Source organism: Heterocephalus glaber, unplaced genomic scaffold (genome assembly GCF_053883595.1).
Source record: "Heterocephalus glaber isolate CG9 unplaced genomic scaffold, H.glaber_assembly_v1.0 deba00000122, whole genome shotgun sequence".
NCBI classification, from domain to species: Eukaryota; Metazoa; Chordata; class Mammalia; order Rodentia; family Bathyergidae; genus Heterocephalus; species Heterocephalus glaber.
The window spans coordinates 84139356-84161835 of NW_028258138.1; the positions used below are offsets into that span (position 1 = coordinate 84139356).

General features: G+C 44.7%; 2 pseudogenes; both read right to left on the minus strand.

The window, feature by feature from the left end:
* Nucleotides 1-4642: 4642 nt before the first annotated feature.
* On the minus strand, nt 4643-5733 carry LOC147830548 (sodium channel and clathrin linker 1 pseudogene; annotated as a pseudogene).
* Nucleotides 5734-5779: 46 nt separating this feature from the next.
* On the minus strand, nt 5780-6939 carry LOC147830549 (sodium channel and clathrin linker 1 pseudogene; annotated as a pseudogene).
* Nucleotides 6940-22480: the final 15541 nt, after the last annotated feature.

Here is a 22480-nt window from a genome sequence, read left to right on the forward strand (position 1 = left end):
AAGGAAATTCTGACACAGTGAAAAAAGACCAGTCACAAAAGACAAGTACATATGATTTCATTATGTGAAGTACCAAGAATAGACATCTTCAAAGGGTTAAAAAGCAGAAGGGGGCTTGTCGGACTGGAGGAGGGCAAGAGAAGTTTAGTGGTAGAATTTCAGTTTTGCAAGGTGAAAACAGTTCTGGAAATTGATTATACAACAGTGTAAATGCACTTAAAATGGTCAATAGGGTGAACTTTACAATATATAAATATATATATTTTTTCCACTGGAGATTGAACCCAGCCTCCGCACTTAGTTACATCCCTGCCCTTTTATTTCTTATTTTGAGACAGGGTCTCACTAAGTCACTCAATTGGTTGGGCTTGAATTTAATGATTCTCTTGCCTCAGACTCCAACAGTGCTGGGATTACAGGCATGTGCCACCAAGTCTAGCTTTATGTTATGTATTGACCATATGTATGTTGGTCATATGACCATATGACCATATTGACTTTATGTATGTTATGACCATTTTAAAAGGTCAAAAGTATATACAGGCCTGGGGATTTAGCTCAGTGGTTCCGCCGCCGCCTGCCTCGCAAGCGCAAGGGCCCAAGTTCGATCCCCAGTACCAAAAAAAATGTATATACAGATAAAATAAATTGAGTTAGTGGTGAGAGTATTAGGAGAGAAAAATAAAATCAGATGGTACTGATTGGTGGTGGGAGAAGCACATAATCAGGGTGGTCAGGGAAGAAACCTTGGAGCTGAAACCTGATAGGAAGTAGATCTTGGAGAGAGCCTTTTAGACGAGGTAAAAGGGTTGCAAAGAGGCTGTCATGTAACTGAGATCAGCGTGTTAGAGGGACAGAGAGCCCTGGTGGCCAGAAAACAATGAGCAAGGATGAGGGTAAAGTTAGAGAGTTTAAGTGGGGGCTGGGCCCAGTAGGCATCACAGGTGAGTAGGAAAAAATATTCTTGTATGATCAGAGAGTTTTATCTTGGATTTATCAAAAAATCAGGCCGGGGATTTAGCTCAGTGGTTCCGCCACCTGCCTCGCAAGCGCAAGGACCCATGTTCTATCCCCAGTACCAAAAAAAAAAAAAAAAAAAAAAAAATCGGGCCAGGGATTTAGCTCAGTGGTTCCGGCACCTGCCTCGCAGGTGCAGGGTCCCAAGTTCGATCCCGGGTTCCAAGAAAAAAAAATCAGGCATATTTTACCTTTTCACAATGGGAAGCTAAGAGGGAAGAAGTTAAGTTTGGGGATTTTAGGAGATACAGTATTTTATTCCTACATAAAGCACCACAAACATGGCTCATCCCTGACTGATGCCATCTCGGGACTGTTTGACCTTGGGCCTGTCATGCTGGCTCTGTTCAGAGCTTGAAGTGGTCTTTCCTCATGTTTGCATGGCTTACTTATTTGTGTTATTCAGATCATGGCTGCAATTTTCTTCAGCGACATTTTCTCAGGTCACTAGATCTAAGATAGCCATCCCATCATTTTTCTTAACTTGTCCTCTTCTCTGCTTAGTGCTTCTTACTGATTTTTTAATGGTTAATTTATATGGAAATGTGCTATATTATAAGCTCCATGAGAACAGAAACCTTGATTGTCTTATTTACAACTTTCCCAGCACCTAAGTTTCCACATATACCATAGTAGATACTTCATAATTTTTTCAGACATGTTCTCTCAAAATTATTGAAGCTGGCCTCAAACTTGTGGTCTTCTTGCCTCAGCTTCCAGAGTAGCTGGGATTATAGGAGTGCACCACTGCACCCTGCTTAAGTATCTTAGAGAAGTTCTCAACATCTCACCAGGAGGTCAGAGGTTTAGCTACTTATTTGTATTCCTCAGCCAGAAGATGTTTTGTTTGTGTGTATCCCTAAGAACTGCACTCTTTGTTTTCATGTTGAAACTAGTTACTCTAGGCTCCTGTACACCTAGAGAATTTTAGAATTTTAGTTCTTTATGATTTATGTTGTGATGTAGAAGACTGAGCAATTCATATCTAATTTCAACTAATCTGTCGACAAAATCTCATCTTCCCAGTAATCCCAGTGCCTTTTCCCTAAAGATCCCTTGTTTCCCCTCAAGACCATGGACCATCCATATGCAAGTTTTCTGTTGGTGAAATTAATCCATATGTGATGTCTGGGGAGGAATTTCCTCCGTGTAACAACCTCTCCCTCTTAATTCCCCTTCAGGTATTTGCAGAGCTGCTTGACCCTGTGATCCAGGAGTGATGCAACAGGTATGAGCCCTGGACCACACAAGACACCACTGACCTGAATGCCAGTAGGGTGGGCCTCGTATTCCCCCTCCAGGTCGTGTCACCTCATAGACAACATTCTGTATCTCCAGTGCCTTCACCTTGTTTATTCCCTGACTCACGGTCATTATACTGCTGAGGATTTAATCTTAATGTGGGGAAAGAGTCCTATCTGAAGGAGTGGCAGAGATGGAAAAGGCAGAGTGGAAGAGAATGACTGTGCTCCAAAGTGGGACGTCTGGGAAAGGGTCCCAGTGCCCTCTCAATTAGAGTGCTCGCTCCAAGGGCCACTCCTTCCAGCACATACAGGAGGAAAGTACAGGGCCCTCTAATCCCTGAGATCTCTCCTTCTCCAAGTGCCTTGTTTCCACTCTCTGAGTTTCTGTGACTTGTGTTCATTTTCCTTATCCCTCAGATCCATTCTGCTGTCTTTGATGAGTGGTCCAGATTGTCCTCAAGAGTCAGAACTGGCTGAAGTATCCGGGGACTCATTCTGCCTCCAGCCTGCACCCGGGCTGAGCAACAAGAGGTGGAACCTGTTGTGAATGTGATGAGCGGCCTGGAAGGTGACCTGGCTGGATGTCACTGCAGGCCCAGTGAGATGATGGAGGCTGAGCAGCAGCAGCTTAGTGATGTGAGGGTCCTGGAGAAGGAGCCGGGTGGGGAGAGCAGATGGTTAAAGAGACAGAGGGGAGGCTGTGCAGGGAGGCCCAGGGGCCACCATGATGGTTCTTCACCCAAGTTGCTTTGCTTTCCCCAGGACCACTTTCTGTTTGATAAGCTTGGGGCCCCATTGCTGACTGGATGCTCGTGGAATCTGGTGAGAGGCTGCTCCTGGTCTCTTTTAACCTCCGTGCCATGGAATGATTTTTTCTCTCTCTCAATTCTTGTCCTGTCTCTTAATCCCTTTACCCCCTGCCCTCGGGCACAACAATGAGAAGAGCTTCTTGGTCTGGTGAATGAGGAGGATCACATCAGGGGCGGCTCCATGGAGAAGGGGGAAACATGAAGAGTGTTTGAAAGATTCTGCTGGGGCCTCAAGAGATTGGAGAAGGGTGTTCCAGGAGCCAGATGGCAAGAGATACCGAAAACCAGAGAGCAGCCCAGGTACCTGGACCATCATTTATCAACCAATCTGGGACATTTCTGGTAATGAAATGGGTCATTGTTAATTACTCCAGGAAAACAGGTATAAACTTGGACTGTCCTGGGAAAACCAGCACATAGGGTCACCCTAAGAGCAGAAAGAGAGAAAGGATGCAAGCTAAGGAAGTAAACAGTTGTCAGATAACGCAGAGAAGGAATGGCAGAGGCAGCGAGTCGCTGCCCGGGGATGGTGTAGGACGGTGGGCTGTGCAGATAGAGCGTTTGCGCATGTGCTGATGTCGGAGGCGAGAGGTCGCTGTGATCGTGTTTCTGAAGTCACCCCCAGTCCTGAGCTGAGGAAGGCCTGGGCTCTGGATTCTGTTGTTCCTGCTGAAGCTTCATGGCCAGGCTTTAAGCTGAGAGAGGCTGGGGTTGGAGGGTGGAATGGCCCAAGTTCAGGGTGTGTGGCTGCCGGTTAGGGTTGATCCTATGTCGATAGGTTCTCCATGGTCACCTCTGCATGTGAAACTGCCAGATACCCTGTTCTACTATGTGTTCTCATGTACACAGTTCTGTTTGGGCTCTTCTTTAGGTCCTAGCTAAGAACTTTATACCATTTTTGGCAAGTCATGAATGACATTCTGACTATGAATGAGTAGGGAAGCACTTTTTATGCTTTAGTTTCCTCATCTCTAAAATTGAGATAAGATTTCCCAACTGAGGTTGTTTTGGGGATTAAAAGAAATAATGCAGATAAAGTAAGTGGTCCACAGAAAGTCTCCAGAAGTGTTCACTGTGCTGTTATTCTTTTTTTTTTTTCTTTTTAAGACAGAGTCTCATTATGTAGCCCAGGCTGGCCTCAAACTTGTGGCAGTCCTCCTGCCTCAGCCTCCCGAGTGTTGGGATTACAGAATGCTGTCATTTTTTTTTTTCTTCTCAGCTGGTTCTATTCTTCACTGAAGCTCAAATGTAGGATTATATTTTCTTTGCTTACAGGAAAGTGTCCCTGTTCTGTTATCCAATAACGCTCAAAACAGAATGCAAAATGCTTATGCAAAGTGACACAAGGGGTGACCACTCTCTGCAGGCATCACCATGTCAATACACTTCTCCTCCAACAGCTTTCTCAACTCTGCAGTTCTGTGAGGGAACTATGAATATTCCTAAGTATTTTCCAGATTCATCCTGGAGGCTGCTTTTCTTCTCTGCACTGTAATCACGCCGAGCTGCTGGGAAGCTGAAGCAGCTCTCTTCTGCTGACTGAGACGCCTGCCTTGGAAGTTTGTTGGCTTTTTCTTGAACATTCCTGAGGTTTTGGGGGGTTTTTTTGGTACCGGGGATCGAACTCGGGACCTTGCACTTGTGAGGCAGCCGGCAGAACCACTGAGCTAAATCCCCAGCCCTGTACTCATCTTTAATTGGGCTTTTTTTTGAGCCTCTAGAACAATCTTTCTTAACTGCTCAGTTTCCTTGTGTAACGAACAGTTCATTTGCTTACTGAAGGTTTAGGCCTTTGTTCACTGACAAAGCCACAGTTCTCTCTTTCCGACTCCAACACATTTTGAAGTTTCTGAATCATTTCATGGGCATGTGATATCTCTTCTGAGGAATTAATTTCAAGTTGTTTTATTCTGTGTTCTGCTCTCTTACATTTTAGCTCAAGATCATCTTTATCGCTCAGCAACGAGACATCTTTGGTGCTTTTCTTCCAGTTTTCTGTAATCACTTTCATTCCCTCTACCTTCATGGTAAGTCTTTTCTAGTTTTCCTTCCACAGCTTTTTTTCCCCTAATGCATCATTCAATTTGGCTTTGTTTTTCATCACACTCCATTTGAAGAGCTGAAAGCTCTTCTGTTAATTGAGAAATCTGTACTTGATGTTGCTTTTTGGTGTTTTCAGTTTCTTGCCAGAGACTCTTGCAGTAGGTCTCTAGTCCCCACCTGTCCAATGCACGATGCAAGGTTGAAGAAAAACTTAAGACAGAGTTAAAGAGAAAGTGTGAACTGGGACAGCCAATGGGCAAAAGGCACTGGCCTGTCTCATCCACCAAATTTTATTATTCATCAGTCAGGGTAAAGGTGCATGTATAGATGTGCAGTATGTGAAATTCCTATGGAAATCAATGCAGCCAAGGCTTTAAAGAGAAGTCAAAGCATTTTCAAATTAGAAGCAAGACAGACAAACTATATGGTGGTAATTAGAGCATTGTTCTTCAAGCTATGAAGGCACTAATTGTGGGAATGGAGTTTGGGTGCGATTACTCTGACCTCAGCTGCAGATGTTACCTTGTATGAGCTGCACAGCTTCATAGGCCATCACTCTGGCCTTGGCCGTGGCCGTCAGCGGGAGGTCATGCTGACCTGTGTGCCACCACAATGCTCATGAGATACTTCTGTGAATCCGGTAGCTTCAGTCAGACTCACTTCTTAAGGTAAGCCAATCGAGGGATTTAACTCTGCAGCCTGCACTGCTTACAGCATATTTTGGGCATAATCAATATTGCGGGCTCTGGCAGTTCTAATGGTAGAATCTTGTATGAGCTGAGAAAATACTTCTTTCATTTTCTTTTTAACTTCCTCTCTTTGCTTCTTCTTGGGCAGAGCCTGATATTTTTGAAGGTTAGCTTCTTCTAAGAGTTGCATGCTATCTCTGGCTCTTAAAATAGCCTCATATTTCTCATTTTCTAATTCATTGCACTTTGCTTTTAGGGCTTGGTTAGTTTTTCCAGATGTGTCTTTTCTGCTGTGAACTGGTTAGCTTCCTGGGTTGTCACACGTGATCTTGTTTCTAATTGTTTTATACTAGAGTGCAACTGCTGTGAGTGACTATGTGATGCACCCTCTCTTCCTTGGGCAGACACCATATCCTCCTCCTTCTTTTGCATTTGTCCCTGAAGACCTTCAGTCACATTTGCTAACTCTTCTACTTTTGCTACTGCAACTCTAGATCTAACTTGGCTTGCCTAAGTTGTTTTCGAAGTTGCTTGATTTCCACATTTTGCTCAGTTACTGTTTTCAGAAGTTGATTAGACTTTAGTTTTTGGCTTTCAAATACATGAATCTGGGCCTCAGTCATGCTCCTGCTAAAGGTTTCTGTAGTCTCTTCAACTCCTGAGAAACATTCTGCCAAAGTTCCACAGCCTGAGTCTTTTCTTGATTGGCTAGCTGGAGTTGCTCTTGAAGGTTCCTGGCTGTTTCATCATCTGGAAATGTATAATTTTCCATCTCCAAGCTAAAGGGAAAGGCCTCCAATTGCTTTTCAACAGGATCTTTTAATTCTCTTTCCTTTTCTTTGATGACATTTTCAAGTTGTAGTTTCATCTCACTCATCTGTTTCTGAATGGATGAATATTTGAAAAAATGTTCTATTTGGTATTGCCTAAGAACTTCATTTAGTCTTTGATTTTGGTCTCTCAGAAGGTCGATTTCTATGGCCATTTCAATCTCATTTTTGTTTGGCACTTTCACCACCTTTCTCTTTCCTCTAAAAAACCTGAGCTCGCTGTGGGGGAAAACAAAAAACCAAACAACACTCATAGGTTCTCAAGCAGCGGTTCTGCCACGGTGTAATCGGCACCCCACTTGCTTCGCAGTCCTGCCGCGTTTCCCTCTCCTGGGGGAGTTCCTGGCCCATGGAGGAGACTTCACGTTGCAGCTGGCTGCCACGCACCGAGTGAGCCAGAGGCAGCTGGAAGGAGGGCAGTCTAGTAGCAAGGTCTGCACAGGAGCTGGGGGACAACCACAGGCCCATGGGGAAGCCCAGCCCAGAGTGCTGTTATTTTTGATGGAAGGGTTTCCCCACCCATGTTCAGCGGGTAAGCACCCCGCAGACCATGTCTCTTTCTGACCCGTGAGCAGGGTCCTTTAGCTTGTGTTGGGTGGTGATCTTTGTGACCATTCCTCGGATTCCCTGCGTCTTTGGCCCTCATCGTGGTCGTTGTGCACAAGGAGACCTGTCACACAGCTGTGCATCTGGCTCCTCTGCTTTCTTACATGTGTTCCTTCCACAGCTAACTGAAGGCCCGCTTGCCTCTTCCTATTGGAAAGCTTACACCCTCATCTCCTCTCTGCAAGGACGCTCTGCTCATTAGCAAAGCAGTGATAGTCAGTGCATATGGGACTCATTGAACAACCAGTCCCTTCTCAGATCAGTTTACCCCTCTGTTCACTTCCCTAGATCATTCTCAATGCATCTCTCCCTCAGGTTTCTTTGCATGCATGATGACAATAACAAGCTATTTTCACACAAAAAAGAAGCAGTGTCATTCATTCCCACTCAGGTTTTGGATTCTAGACATGTTTCTGGAGTTCTGCCTGGGTTAGCACAGGAGGGACCCACATATCCCTGATTTTCCACTAACAGAACCCTTGTGGCCTCTGTGGAGTGGCCGATTGGACATGATCGGGGTTTGTGTGGAGTGAGTGTTGGGGTCCATCTCGACCTGTCCCTCTAGCCTGGGCTGTGGGCTCTGGGCAGGAATGCGTATCGGGCTGCCCTGCTAAGCAGAGCGCAGGGATCTGGGAGCAGAGAGGGGTAAATGGAAAAGGGGTGTGAATGGGAAGGGAGAGGAGCGGCCACTTGGAAAAGACCCAGAGGTTGGAGGAACGAGCTCTGAGCAGTTGGCACAGTCCCACTGCAGTGCTTTGATGTGCGGAGATGCGCAGATCTATGGAGCTGAGCTGTGACAGTGAGCAAGCCGTGGGAATGTGGTGGGATCTGGAGGGAAACTGAGGTCTGGTGGGTGTGGGGCATTGGCAGTGAGTTTGCAGTGCAGGAGAGCCAGTCAGTACTGAAGAAAGAACCCAGGGTGTTGTAGGAGACATCCCTGCCCAGTACTAGCAGGCTATGAGTGGCATATGCTTCTTGCCTTCCCTATTCGGCTATATTGTTTTATGTCGGGAGTCAGACCGAAGCCCTGCATGACTCAAACGGGCATGTCAGCTAGCAGAGTTGGGCTAGGATTGCTCCTTTGCTAATGGCTGTCACCGAGGCCTAAGTCCTGGTCTGTGAAGTTACGTGCCGCTGAGGTCAACGTGACCCCAATTAAAACCCTTTTCCCTGAACTATGGCTTCTCACTGACCTTGTGGGTTGCTTGCCAGTTGCACCTGGTCTCAGTACCGGTTTCTTCTATCCTAGCAAGATAAGCAGTGCTGACTCCCTGACAGCCCTGCCTGGTGCCATCGTGCCAGTGTTTGACAATAATTCACTAGATGACTTCAAAGCTCCCTGGCTCCCTATTGCTTCTCATAATTGTATTCAATAAATACTGGATGTGCTTGGGGCTTTTGTCTTTGCTGCCATCAGCAGCACTGACTAGGACCCAAGACTCAGCTTCACTTGTTTCATCTGTTCTTTAACCTTTACTGGTGCTGTGGTGGCTCACAGGAGGCTGGGACCTAGTGCAGGGGTCTCCAGCAATGTCCACTTCCCCTGACCCTTACAGGGTGTGGGAAGCAGAGATCAAGGAGTCTGTCTGTCCCAGTTCATTTTCTCGTTGCTGAGACAAAATACTCGATGCTCAAAGTTAAAGGAGGAAAGGTTTATGTGAGCTCACAGTCTGTAGAGATTTCAGTCCATAGTTGGCCAGATCCAAGGCAGGGTGACCTGGCAGAGGAGCAAGCAGGGGAGAAACTGTTCATGGCCGGCAGAAAGCAGCAGAGCAGGGAAGTAGCCAAAGACCACAGCAGGCTTCTTTCTGTACCTTATAGTCTACCAGGCTGCCCACCCTTAGGACGAGTAGAACTTACACCCAGAGTTGGTACAGTTAATCCTACCCAGAACTGTGCCAAACCCATCAGTAGACTGATTAAATAATCAGACACCCTTGGTCCCAGCATCACACACTCTAGGTCCAGCCACCTCTGAAAAGCCCCACCTGTGACCACGTGAGGCTTTGGGGGGACCTCTATCACAAGCCATAACAACTTCCATTTATTTACACTTTATTTGCGACAGTGAAGTTTCTCTGCACTGTAGTCTCCAGCAGCTGAAGACAGGCTCACAGCAAGTGGCCCCAGAAGCAGATGGTCAGTTCCAGGGTCCAGGAGGATTGTGGCCAGTGCTGGAGTCCCCAGGCTGGGCTTCAGCCTATAATGAGGCGAGGAGTAGAGGGAGCATCGCAGCCTTGCTCTCTGGGAGCCAGTGACGCTTGGGAACAGCTCTCTGCCCGTTCTCCCTTCACCCCAGGCGTTTCCCTTGGGGAAGGGGCTTTAAGGTCCAGACAACACCGAGGAGGGCTGTGGCCTTGGGTCAGGAGGCCAAGGGCCAAGCTGTGCTCTTGGGAGCTCACTCTGCTGATCTGGGCTCTTTTCCCCTTGTGTTGGGCCTTGCACCAGTGCTCACAGTTCAGGACTCAGGGGTGATAGGCCCCAGTGAGGCCACACAGCGGGCTGGGCCTGAACACAACCTGGAGGTGGGGACAGGTATTGTGCAATCCCAGTAGCCCCAGGTCTCCTGTGGTCACGCCAGAGGCCAGTTCGTCAAACCTTACAGTGAATTTAGGAGCAGTGATGGCAGAAATGGCCAGAGGGGTCAGCCCCGGATGTTTCCCTGTGTGGTACTAAGCCAGGGCTGGGACCCCAGCTGTGGAAGGGAGATGCACCTGAATGTCAGACTGGCCCACTTCCTTCTCTCCACATGTGTAGACTTCCTCTAGCTGCTCCTAGAGTTCCCTGCCAGAGGCCAAGGGATGGCCTGGAGTGTCTGGGGGCTGCGGCCAGCGGCAGAGGGTGCAAAGGGCAGAGTTCCTCCAGGGGGGCACGGTGCAGGAGAGACGAGGCCTGAGAGGCTGAGCTGGGGGCAGCAGCAGTCACAGTGTGGCGGAGCAACTGGGTTGAGGGGCAGGAGAGTGAAGGTGCAAGAGCCAGGTGAGGGAGGACAGCGACCTAGGGAAGAGCCTGTGATGGGACAGGACAGGAAGCAGCAGCCAAGTCCCAGACAAGTCCCTGGGCCTGTCCTCCAAAACTTTGACCACCCGCAGTGACCAGCCTGACTTGGGGTGCTGCTTGATCCGAGGAAGGGAATGGGACAGGGTCCACTCACAGGGTTCACCTGTAGCACTCCTGCAGCCAAAGCACGGGCTGATGGTATTAAGTGAGACTCCACCTGGGCAGGCGTGGCATTGCTCCCTGTAGGGCAGGAAGTTCCGCGCTAAGCTGGGCTCTGGCAGCTCTTGCAGGAAGTGAAGGCTTAGCTGGGGAAGGGGACCCAGACCCACAGCTCCTTCAGGTAGCCACAACACCTCAAGAGGCCCATACAGTGCCTGTGACCAAAGAAGGCTTGGGATTGGAGTGAGAAGACTGCTGAACCTTTCTAATTCCACATCTGGATTCCCCAGGGCTAGGTTTGGAATCAGGGATGGAAACAGTACCCGAGGTCCAAGATGGCAAAGGGCACACAGGTAATGGGGGAAACAATAACCAAAATACATCATGTACAGGTACAAGTACCCAATGGTAAATGTAAACGTATTGTATACCTAAAATGTACCAATAAAAGAATTTTTTTAAAATGGCAAAGGATGAGTTTGGAGACCCTGGGACCAGACAGGGCAGCAAGGGGTGGTAACAGGTAAGAATTATCCTAGAGTCAGGCGTGGAGGTGGCAGAGGCGGATCTGGGCTGGTACTACTGGGCCCCTCAGCCATGTGGGGTGGGGAAGCCTGGAGCCTTGCAGTCTCGGGCCACGGAGCTCTTCCGTCCTGGGCTGCCACACTGACCGTGCGTTCCAGCAGCCCTCATTCTCCTGGCCGCAGCTCCTCAGGGACCCAAACACGAGGAGGAGGTTTTGGGGGTGGGGGAGTGGTTAATAGCAATGTGTCTCCTACTGTAATAATTTTTTAAATAATTTAAACACACGTCTATTTTGATCACACCTCATATGTTGGGGTTATACTTATCTCTATGGGTCAGGATATATGTATAACTCCATGTACCCATTATTACACTATCATACAGAGTATTTTCAGTGCCCTCTGTGCTCTACTAGTCGTCTCTCCCTCCTCCCTAACCCCTTTTTGCTGTCTCCACGATTTTACCTTTTCCAGAATATCATGGAGTTGGAATCACATAGTAAATATCCTTTTTGGGTGAGCTGCTTTTACTTAGTAGTCTGCATGTAAGTTTCCTCTGCTGCAGGAGAACAGGAAGATTGAGCCCTAATTGGCCTCCTCTGTGAGCACAAAGAAGAACGAGGATGTGTAAGCATGCTGACACGCTGCAGGGAGAAGTAAGAACACCTGAGATTCTGTTGTTTACCCGGACAAGTGCCATGGAGGGAGGCAGACAGATGAATCCTGCTCAACTCTAATTGCTTGGGGCCAGGTCTTAGTGAACAAAGCCGAGGTGCGCCAGTCACTCAGGGCTCTATGTCGAAGGTGGACAAGAGCCTCATGGCCTTCCAGATTTTAACCCAATTCTGTGTCTTTCCTTTTTTATCCTTGTCACTCCTTGGTCAGGTTCAAGCTCGTAGGCTGGTTCCTACTCTGTCTTTTCATAGCTTGATGGCTCCTTTCTTCTTAGTGCTGGAGACCTACTGAAAGACATCTTGGTTGCCTCCAAGTTTTGGCAATTACAAGTAAAGCTGCTATAAACATCTGTGTGTAGGTTTTCGTGTGAACTTTAAGTTTTCAACTCCTTTAAGTAAATTACCCAGGAGCATGAGAGCTGGGTTGTATGGTAACAACATGCTTAGTTTTGTTAGAAACTGCCAAGTAGTCTTCCAAAGTGGCTGTGCTACTTTACATTCCTATCAGCTCCATATCCTGCCTGCATTTGGTGGTGTGAGCATTCTAGATTTTGGCCATTCTAATATGTACATAGTGGTTGTTTTAAAATTTGCATTTCCATGATAATACGTGTATTAGGGTCCTCCGGAGGAACAAAGACAATAGAATGCATATGTAAGGGGGGATGTATGATTGGCTTACGCGGCCAGAGCTGGATAGTTCCACGGTGGCTGGCTGTAGGGTAGAGAGCCAGGGAAATTAGTAGCTTCTCAGTCCTGGAAGCTGGAAGCCTCAGAACATCAAGGACCACTGATGCAGCCTTAGACCAAGATGGGGGGGGTAGCTTTGGAAGCCCTCTGGGGTGTCACTGGAGCAGCTCTGTGTTCAAAGGTTGAAGAGTCTGGAGTCCGATGCCCACAGGTGATGGCAGCAGCAAACAGTGCACCTGCTCAGTAAGTGCAGCTGGGGTGCACATGCAGGCATCTCCCTCTTCCGTTTTGTTGTCCCATCTGGGTCCCCAACCTTTTGGTCAGTGTCGCCTACATTCAAGGCAGCTCTTTCCCACCTAGTTTGCGTATCCACAAGCCATTTATTTCTGGAAACACCTTCACACACACCAGAAGTGCGCTTTCGCAGTTTTCTAGGAGGTTGTCACTCCAATAAAGTTGATAATATTAACCTTTGCAACATATGATGTGGAACGTCTTTTCACATGTTTACTTGTCATTGGTATATTAGGTAGCATCCTGTGGCTGAAACACAATACTTGACACCCACAACTGAAAGGAGGAAATTTTTAATTTGGCTCAAAGTTTCAGGAGACTCAGTCCATGGTTGGCAGGCTCCAAGGCAGAGACATCATGGCAGAAGGCATGGTGGAGCACAGCTGCTTAGTTCACAATTGCTAGGAAGCAGAGCAGAAGAGTGCCAGAAAAATGAGGGTGCATAGATAGTACCGAGGCCATTTGTCCGGGATCCATCCAGACACACCTGGAGCACACTTTCATCTGCTAGGTGTTTCCTAATCCAATGAGGTTGACATGTCAGGAATACTGGTCACACATATCTTCTTTGGTGTTGTGTCTGTTAAGGGCTTTGGCCCATTTTAAAATCAGGTGAGATTTTTTTAAGATTATAGCTTTAAGAATTCCTTGCATATTTTGGTAATAGGGCTTTATCAGATAGATACACCTTTCGCAAGTATTTCCTTCCAGCTGGTGACGTACGTTTTCCTTCTATTAAGGGCCCTGAAGTTTTAAGAGGTAAGAGCCTTAAGTTGAAAGGTTTGAGAACCTCTGCTTTGTGGCATTTCTCAGTTACCTTTTGTTTCCAAGACAGAGCAAGTGTTGCGGAGAAAGAAGTGCATCCCGGGAGCTCAAAGCATTTAATCATAAGAGTGGTTGTTAGGGTCTGGCCAGACCCTGAGTATCAGAGGTACTCTTGTATTAAGGAGTCATGTGATAACGTGGGACCCTCTACATCAATCTACAGCAAAGACCCCCTCCCTATGCCTAACTGCAGAACTGTAAAGCAAAAATAAACCAACAGATCAGCAATACACATTGAGATTTTCACATGGTAAAGACAACGTGGTGAGACACAGCCATGTGTTCCTCTTCTTCCCTTTCCTCCAATAAACATTGTAAAAAGTAGACTTATCGGAGGTAATATTAACTGGAAGAACCTGTTCCTTCCTGATTTATACTAGAGAATGCATAATTTAAAAAGGAAAAAGTATCTTCTCTTCACTCACTTGGGCTCCTTTGGGAGAGCTGAGTTCCAGGAATCCATCTGTCTTTACTTAGAAATTAACCTAATAACAAACAGGCAGACCCTGAGGCGGGCATCTTCAGAACTTTACATAAAAAAATCAAGACAATAAATAGACACACTACATTCTTGAATTAGAAATAGAACATCATTTACAATGTCATTTCTCTTCAAATCACATTTTGGGTGAAATGTAATTCCAATCAAATTTGCATTCTGTGAGCCAGCAACATATTTTTAAAATCAAGAATCTGTGATATTAAACTTATTTTTTAAAAGCTTATTTGCATTTCCCCGTCATCCAGATGTCTGTACTGAAGGTCCTTCTATATTGTTATTTCTTCTAAATGAATAGCTTGGGAATAAGGAAGTGACCACCCCAATCCAAAAAAGAATTCTCATCCCCTGTCTTGCTCCATGATAGCATTATTTTCTCTAGAACTAGATGTGATGTCCTGATGGCCTCAGGGAGACCAGAAGCCTAGAGCGTGTTGCCCAAAGTCCCCAAGACACCAACAAAACTGAGGAGGTCCATAGTTGTCATAGCATTGGGCTTTCTTTTGGGTCATGGAGTCAAAACTACATAGATGTTTTTATTTGATGGTTCACTAGTCTTATAAAATTTTAGGAAGACAAGCTATGTGTTATAAAAACTGGGAGGACTGGGCTGGGGATTTAGCTCAGTGGTTCTGGCCTGCCTCCAAGCGCAAGGTCCTGAGTTTGATCCCCACCAAAAAACCCCCAAAATACCCCCAAAACTGGGAGGACTGCAAAGCCCAGAACTTGGTGTAAGATTCTTCTGTGTAGAAATCACTAAAACATTTCAAGATGTAGAAAACTGGACAGTTGGAGCTCTGGAAGAAACTAGTGAGAAGCATAAATAATTTGAATAAATAGATGAATCAGAGAAAAATGGCAAAATAAATTTTTTCTTGTTCACACATAAAACAGACTTGGGACCTCACTGAAAAAAATCCTCAAGTATACATACAGAAAGTGCAAATAATAATTGTACAATAAAATAAATTTTCACGAACTAAATGCACCTGTGCGACCACTATCAGGTCAAGAAAAATAACATTATCTATACATGAAAAATCTCGCTGTGCTCCCTTCCGGTTGCCACACCGCACCGTATCAGTATACCACAACGAGTGTAACCACTGTTCTTCTCTCTAACAGAATAGATGAGCTTTGCTTGCTTCTGAACTGTATTATTTTCATTAAAAAAATTTTTTTTGAGACAGGGTCTTGATATGCACTTCAGGCGGGCCTTGAATTCACTATGTAGCCCAGGCTGGCCTCAAACTCATGATGATCCTCCTGTCTCAACTTCCCAAATGCTGGGATTATAGGCTCACACCTGGCTTCTGAACTTTATATAAATGGAATCTTACAGCATGAACTCATCTCTGGCTTCATTATATTTTATATTGTATGCCTGTGGCATGGCATTCTCACTGGAGTGATACCTTGTAAATTATATCCCATTGTATTCATTCACTTTACAGTAGGACATTTGGACAGAATCCAGCTGTTTCTTAGGTGAATATACATAAGATTGGAACTGCTGGGTCAGAGGGTATGCATTTGTTTAACTTTAGTAGATAGCTGTGTTCCAAGGTGGTTATACCAATTTATACTGCCATCAATTGTGTATGAGAGTTCTGATTACTCTAAATCTTTGCCTACACTTGGTGGTGGTTTTTTTCCTCTTCGTCCTATACCTTTTTGATAGGTGTATAGAAATTTCTTACTGTGGAGATTCCTTTGATGACTAAAGAAATGTTAAAATGATAGTCTATAAAATGTCCGTTCATGCTATTAGACCATTTTATTATCAAGCTAGCTTTCTGATTGATTTGTAGAAATTATTTGTATATTCAGGGCATGATCGCTTTATAATTTATATATTATTGTATCTTCTTTCACCCTTTTAAAAAATATTTTTGTCTTTTGGAGACAGGGTCTCACTTAGTAGTTGAGGCTGGTCTTGAACTCACTATGTAGCCCAGGCTGGCTTCAAACTTGTAATCCCTTCCTGAGTGTTGGTATTACAGGTGTATGTCATCACACCTATTTTCTTTTTTTTTTTTTCCTGTGGCTTGCCTTTTAACTGTTTTATTAGTGTCTTATTTTGTTTTGTTCATTTTTGAGGGTCTTGTTATGTAGTCCTGGCTGGCTTTTAATTTGTTATGTAGTTCCCAAGTTCCAAGTGCTGGGATTACAGGAATGCTCCCCTACACCCAGTTTATTTGATGAACAAATTTTTGTAATTGTTTTTTAGTCCCAATTATCACATTTTTATTTGCCCTTTATGGTTGGTGATTTTTTGAGTCTAATCAATCTCCTAGTCTAAGGTCATGAAGCTCCTTTCTTAGTTTTTTTTCTCAAGGCTTTGTTGTGTTATTAGTGACTTTTAAAAGGTCTATAAAAATCAACCTCTATTCAAATTAAAGAGGTGTTTTGAAGAGCCAGTCACAGAGTACCGTGGTGTGAAATCTGCAGTAGTTGGATAAACAGCTCACTGCAGCAGGAACACCAGTGAAAGCAGTTACACAGCTTCCACCCTATTCAGTCACGTAAGTGTCCCTTTCTGAATAGGCCACGTTGCAAGCCAATGAGACTCTGGTTTAACTGCCAAGGGTCTGTAAAACGTCAGATAAAACACAGGAACATAGTGAGAGCGTGTGAAATTCGGTAGTGCTGGGGATTGAACCCAGGGCCTCGTGCTTGCTGAACTGCACTCTACCACTGAGCTCCCAGCCCAGAATCAGATTTTTTATTTACTGTGCCTGCAAGTTGCTGTCACAGAAATATTTCATATCTTTCCAGAGTGAACCCTTCTATCAGTACCTCTAATACCGTGACCTTTCTCCATCATTCCTTTTCCCTTTTCCCCTCCAGTCTTGAAGTCTCTGCATTTTCCCTGACAAACTACAAACAAGTGCAGTCTCCCCATCATCGGTGGAAATCCCCAACCACTTTCCTCGTGCACACTTTTCCTTCACTGCCAAAGTTCAAACAATAGTCATATTTGCTGCCTCTGCTTTCTCACTTCCCATTAACCATGTGGCCCAGCTGGTCTGTGGTTTCCAACAATCTACAGAAATTACTGTCTTAATAATGCTGTGCTGTTACAGTTTAAAATTTTTATCAGTGCATGTTTGCAGTACATAATGATTACATTCATCATGGGGAGCTGGTATATGGACGTAACACATCTCAATTCTTTTTACATATTCTTTTCCTTTTCTTGCTCTCCCTGTCTTAATAATTCTCACAATGAGTGAGTCCAAACAGAATTTCTTTGTTTCTCCCAGGTGTTACCTCTTACGTCTGTTATTTCTGTTACGGGTACACATTCTCTGACAAGCAGGTTGCCAATATCAATCCAGTCAGGCCCATAGTACTTCTTCCCTATCCCTTCCATTCCTCCTTTTTCTGTTTGCACTCATTGTCTCTCACCTCGCTGGGGTTTTTTTTGGGGTTTTTTGTTTTGTTTTTGGTACCGGGGATCGAACTTGGGTCCTTGTGCTTGCGCAGCAGGCGGCGAAACCATTGAGCTAAATCCCCAGCCCTCACCTCACTGTTTTAATGGTTTCCTAATTGCCCTCCTTGATTGTAGTGTGTCCTAATCCAAGCTACACTGTACAACTGTACAAAACTGTAAGATTAATCTTAATTCAAAGTTCTAACCGTGTTAAGTCCTGCTTTGAAAATCTTTAATGTTTTTCCCTGTCTTTAGTCTCAACACACTCAACTGAATCCACTTCACTAAGTCTTTGTACTCACTCATTCAACAGTGAAAACGACTTCACCTCATGCTTTTCTTTTTTTTTTTTTGTACCGGGGATCAAACTCCAGTCCTTGCACTTGTGCAGCAGGTGATGAAACCACTGAGCTAAATCCCCAGTCCTTAATTTCTTTTGTTACATAGTTCCTTAATTCCTAGCTGCTCCTCACTGCTGCCTGGCCCAGTTCTCCCAGTTTTGGAAGGAAAAGGTTAACTCCTTATGGCCTTCTTTGTCGTCTGCATATGATTACCTCCTCTTCCAATCCCACCTCAAGCATTATTTCTTTCCTGACCTGGTATAAGCTGTAAGTCACTTTTGCTCTCTGCCTCCCAAGCACACTGAACATATCACTAAAAACCATTTCTACCAATTATACTGCAAGGGTTTTATTCTGTGCTGTCTCCCCTACATTCTTAACATTTCACAAGTAAGAAAATTTGAATTTTTGCACCTCTGTTGTCTGGTGTAATACTTTGTGCAGAGATATCTATGATAAATTTCTATTAACTGAATTAATGGGCTCATTTTTTATAGTCTTTCATTGGAATTAATTTTTCCTTATTAAATTGCCATCGAATTTTCTCTACACACTTTCTACCATGTGTAATAGTTATTTCTTTTTCTTTTTTGCAGCCCTGGTGCTGAGACCTAGTACCCTGTGCATGCTAGGCCAGGGCTCTATCTCTGAGCTACATCCCGAGCCCAGTGTATCCTATATTTCCTAACAGATAGTCCATTAGTATTTTCTGTTGCTATAACAAATAGCTCAGGGCGGGGGATTTAGCTCAGTGGTTTCGACACCTGCTGCGCAAGCGCAAGGACCTGAGTTCAACCCCCAATACCAAAAACAAAACAAAATAAAACAAATAGCTCAGGCTGGGTGCCTTATAAAGAACAGAAATTGATTTATCCCACAGTTTGGGAGCTAGCAGTCCATACTGTCCAGGCCTCTGGGGAGGGCCTCCTTTTTGTGGTACAACATGGCAGAGAACCAGGAAGGGGGCCAGCTGCATGCAGAGGGGACCAAGTGTGATGATCATCCTACTTTATAACAATCCATTGCCCTGAGAAATATCCAGAGTCCTCAAGAACTACATTAATCATTCTGAGGGCAGTGCCCTCAGTGACCTGATCGCCTTCTGGTGGCCCCACTTCATACAGCTTTCACTCTCCACATTGCCATACGATGGACCACACCTCACGTGTGTTTTCTTGTGGGACACGTACTCCAACTATGTGCATACTGTTGTTAGAGGGTAACCAGAGACCTTGCCTTGTCATCTGAGGGCCTCTTGGGCTTACTAAGAGGGCCCTGCCTTAGGCTCCTCTGTCACTGGCACACCTAGATGTGGCTTTGGTAGAACACGCTGCCACACCTTGAGAGCACACTGTTCTGAAATGAAAGGCTAGGGACAGGCTAAGGCAGGCTCCTAAGAGACCCCGCTTGCGCTGTCTTCAGCAACCAGAAGTACAGGTTCTGTGAATAAGGTAAGGACCACTGCTGGGGAAGGACCTGGCAATTTCTTCATTAATACATAAATCACTTTGTGGAAGAGACAGGGATGTATTCAGAGTAGCTTCTCAATGCCAGAAACTCTCACATCCAGTATTTTAACTCCCCACAGTGTTATGAGGTGAGCATTGTTATTCTAAATTTACAAATAAGGAAAACAAAGCTCAGAGTGCTTTAGTGACTTACTCAGTTTCGCGGTGCAGAGCAGGTGCGTGATGCAGCTAGGATGAAGGCAGGCATGTGACTGTCAAGCACAACTCTTCACCTCATTGTGCTGCACACTGGGTTTCTGGGAACCCTGAGCCTGGGAGCATAACCTCCCAGGGCCAAGGGCCAGGCTGGCATCCAGTGTTACGGAGGAAACCCTTGAGGAGCACAAATTGACTCGCTGAATTTCATCTCAAAACCGAGAAAACACCTAGTTACCATGGGGCTGGGGTTAAAGGGTGTTTCCAAGAAGGGTAGAGGAAAGGTTGTAGTTGAAAAAGGAAGCTGCAGGATTTATAGCTGGGAGTCAGAAACATTAAAGCAAGACTAGAAATCAAACCAAATTCCCTGTAATGTGAAACACACGGCAACACATACCTCTGGATTGTAAGAAAAGTGTGTGCTGGGCCCTAGACATGCCCTCTTCAGTTCAGGTAGCGTCGAGCATGCTGGGCCCTGTAGCAGTGTGAGGAATATAAACAGACAAATGGCGCCTGCCTTCAGGATGCTGAGACAGGGCAATCTGTTGACAGCAACAGGAGACAGAGTACAAGGATACAGAATCTTTTCTAAAGGTCCCTGAAAACCCAGAATGACTCCACCCAGAGGTTAGGGGAATTAACAGAAGATAGGCCAAAAGAGTCTCTGTTTACCTAACAGCAGGCTCGATGGTCAGCCATCTTGTACCTCTAACGCCTGTATATACAAAGCACAGCCCACAGCACCAATGGTGTATGTCCTAACTCAAGAGGAATTGTGCCCAAGAGTGTCTTAGTCTGTCTTCTGTTGCTATAACTGAATATCAGAGCCTAGGTAATTTATAAAGGATAGAGGTTTAACTGGTTCATGATTCTGGAGGGTAGGAAGTCCAATAGCAAGGAGCTGGGACAGGTTTAGCTTCTGGCAATGACTTTCTTGCTCCATCATAACATGGCAGAAGGTGTCACATGGTGAGACAGGAAGTATGCTAAGCTCAGGTTTCACTTCCTCTTCTTATAAAGTCACCAGTGCCACTATGGAGGCCCTACTCTCATGACCTCATCTGATCCCAATTACTTGCCCAGTGTTCCACTTCCAAATAACATGAATCTACGAGTGAGTCTCCAACACATGAATTCTTGGAGGCTATGTTCAAACAGCAGCAGAAAGGAAATTCAAAATAAGAGTACCAAGTTGGATAGGTGAATGGATTAGAAGCTTTACTGACATTTTACTCCATGCTTAGAACAAGGATTGAAATTTGGTACCTCCACTCACAATATTCCAATAGATAGTTCTTCATTCAGGAGACCTAGCAGTATGCTTAGCACTTAGTGAGCAATCAATACATTGTTAAACAAATGAACAAAGCAGCTATGGACCAAATGCTGTGCAGTGGTATAGAAAATACAAGACAGAGAGCTATAAAGGGGGAGATCAGCAAATGGGTACACAGCACCAATCAAGACCTATATATTCTATTAAACTATCTTTGCTACTCATTTAGACAGTTTGGTGCTTATACGCTCTCATTTTCTTTTTTTTTTTGGTACTGGGGATCGAACTCTGGTCCTTGATGCTTGCGCAGCAGGTGGTGAAACCACTGAGCTAAATCCCCAGCCTCTCATTTTCTTTTTTAAAATAAGGAAACTGTTTTAGGTGATCTCTGAAGTTCTTCTCAAATCTTATATACCTTTTATGTCTCAGTTATTGTGGAAAGTTTCCTTTTAAGAGTATAATAAACACATTTAGCTCATATGGTTTAAAATACATGTAGGGCATGATTGTACATGCTTATAATCCCAGAACTCTGGAAGGCTGAGGCAGAAAGATCACACATACAAGCCCAGCCTGGGAAACTTAGTGAAATGGTGTCTCAAAATTAAAAAAATATAAAAAGGGGCTGGGGATATAGCCCCGTGCAAAAGCCTAGGTTTAATCCAAATACCACACAAAACAAAAATAAGCAAACAAAACTAGAACAATACCAAAAGGTGCACTGTACATAGAAAAGTATTTTTCCATGCCAGTCCCTACAGGCTTATTTTAATCAGTAATCACTTTTGTTAGTATTTTAGGAAGGGTTTGAGAGCTTATTTATGAAAATATATAAGATTAAATATATATGCATATGTCTAGAAGTATATATAGAATAGTACATGCGTACTTGACATATGTATATATATAATCTGTTACTAAAAGGGTAGCACACTATATATTTTCTGTACCTTTTAAAACCTGATCTGTCGTTAAGTTTATATTAAACTGAAGATACTTCCCTAATAGTGTTATTGATACTCTTTATTTTTTTCCAAGTTATCTGTCCCTTGAGTTTACCTCTTTATATATTTTTTTGGCATGCAGAAGGAATGTGTATCATGGAACTGAAGGTCTATCCCACATGACCAACTCTGTGGGCTAGTCAGCAGGGGATTATGTTATGCATAGATATGTCTAGCTTTGCTTTAGTATGGTTCTTTTGTGTGTGTGTGTGGTGGGTAATGTTTGAGGGAATTAAGAATGTATTAGCTTTCCTGTTGCTGGGATAAAATACCCGATACTTGAAACTTAATGGAGGAGAGGTTTATTGTGGCTTACAGTTTCAGAGGTTTAGTCCATGGTCAGCTGGCTCCAAGGCAGGAACATCACAGTGGAAATGTATGGTAGAGCAAAGCTGCTTTCTTCATGCCAGCCGGGATGCAGAGCACAGGAGAAGATTGTCAGAAAGGAAGGGACCACGGACCAAATATAATTCCCAAAGTCACACCCCATGATACATCCAGACACATCCAGAAGAGTGCTCTATAGATCTGCTTGGTGCTTCTTAAACCATTCAAGTCCAAAACCTAGAGAAGTATACAAACATCCAGATACAAGGAGGTCAGAGTCTATGCCAAGACACCATCATCAAGCTCTAAAGATGAATCATCAAGAGCAGATTCTCACAGCAAGAGAAAGGGGTAAAATAACACCTAAATGCGACCCATTTGCCCATCTGCAGGACCTAATGAGCCAGGAGAGAGGCGCATCAGATTTTTTTTCTACAGCGCTGAAAAGGAAAGAACAAAAATAACAACTCCCAAACAATAACACTGTACACAGCAAAGCTATGCACACAGAAGAGCTATCCTTAGAAAC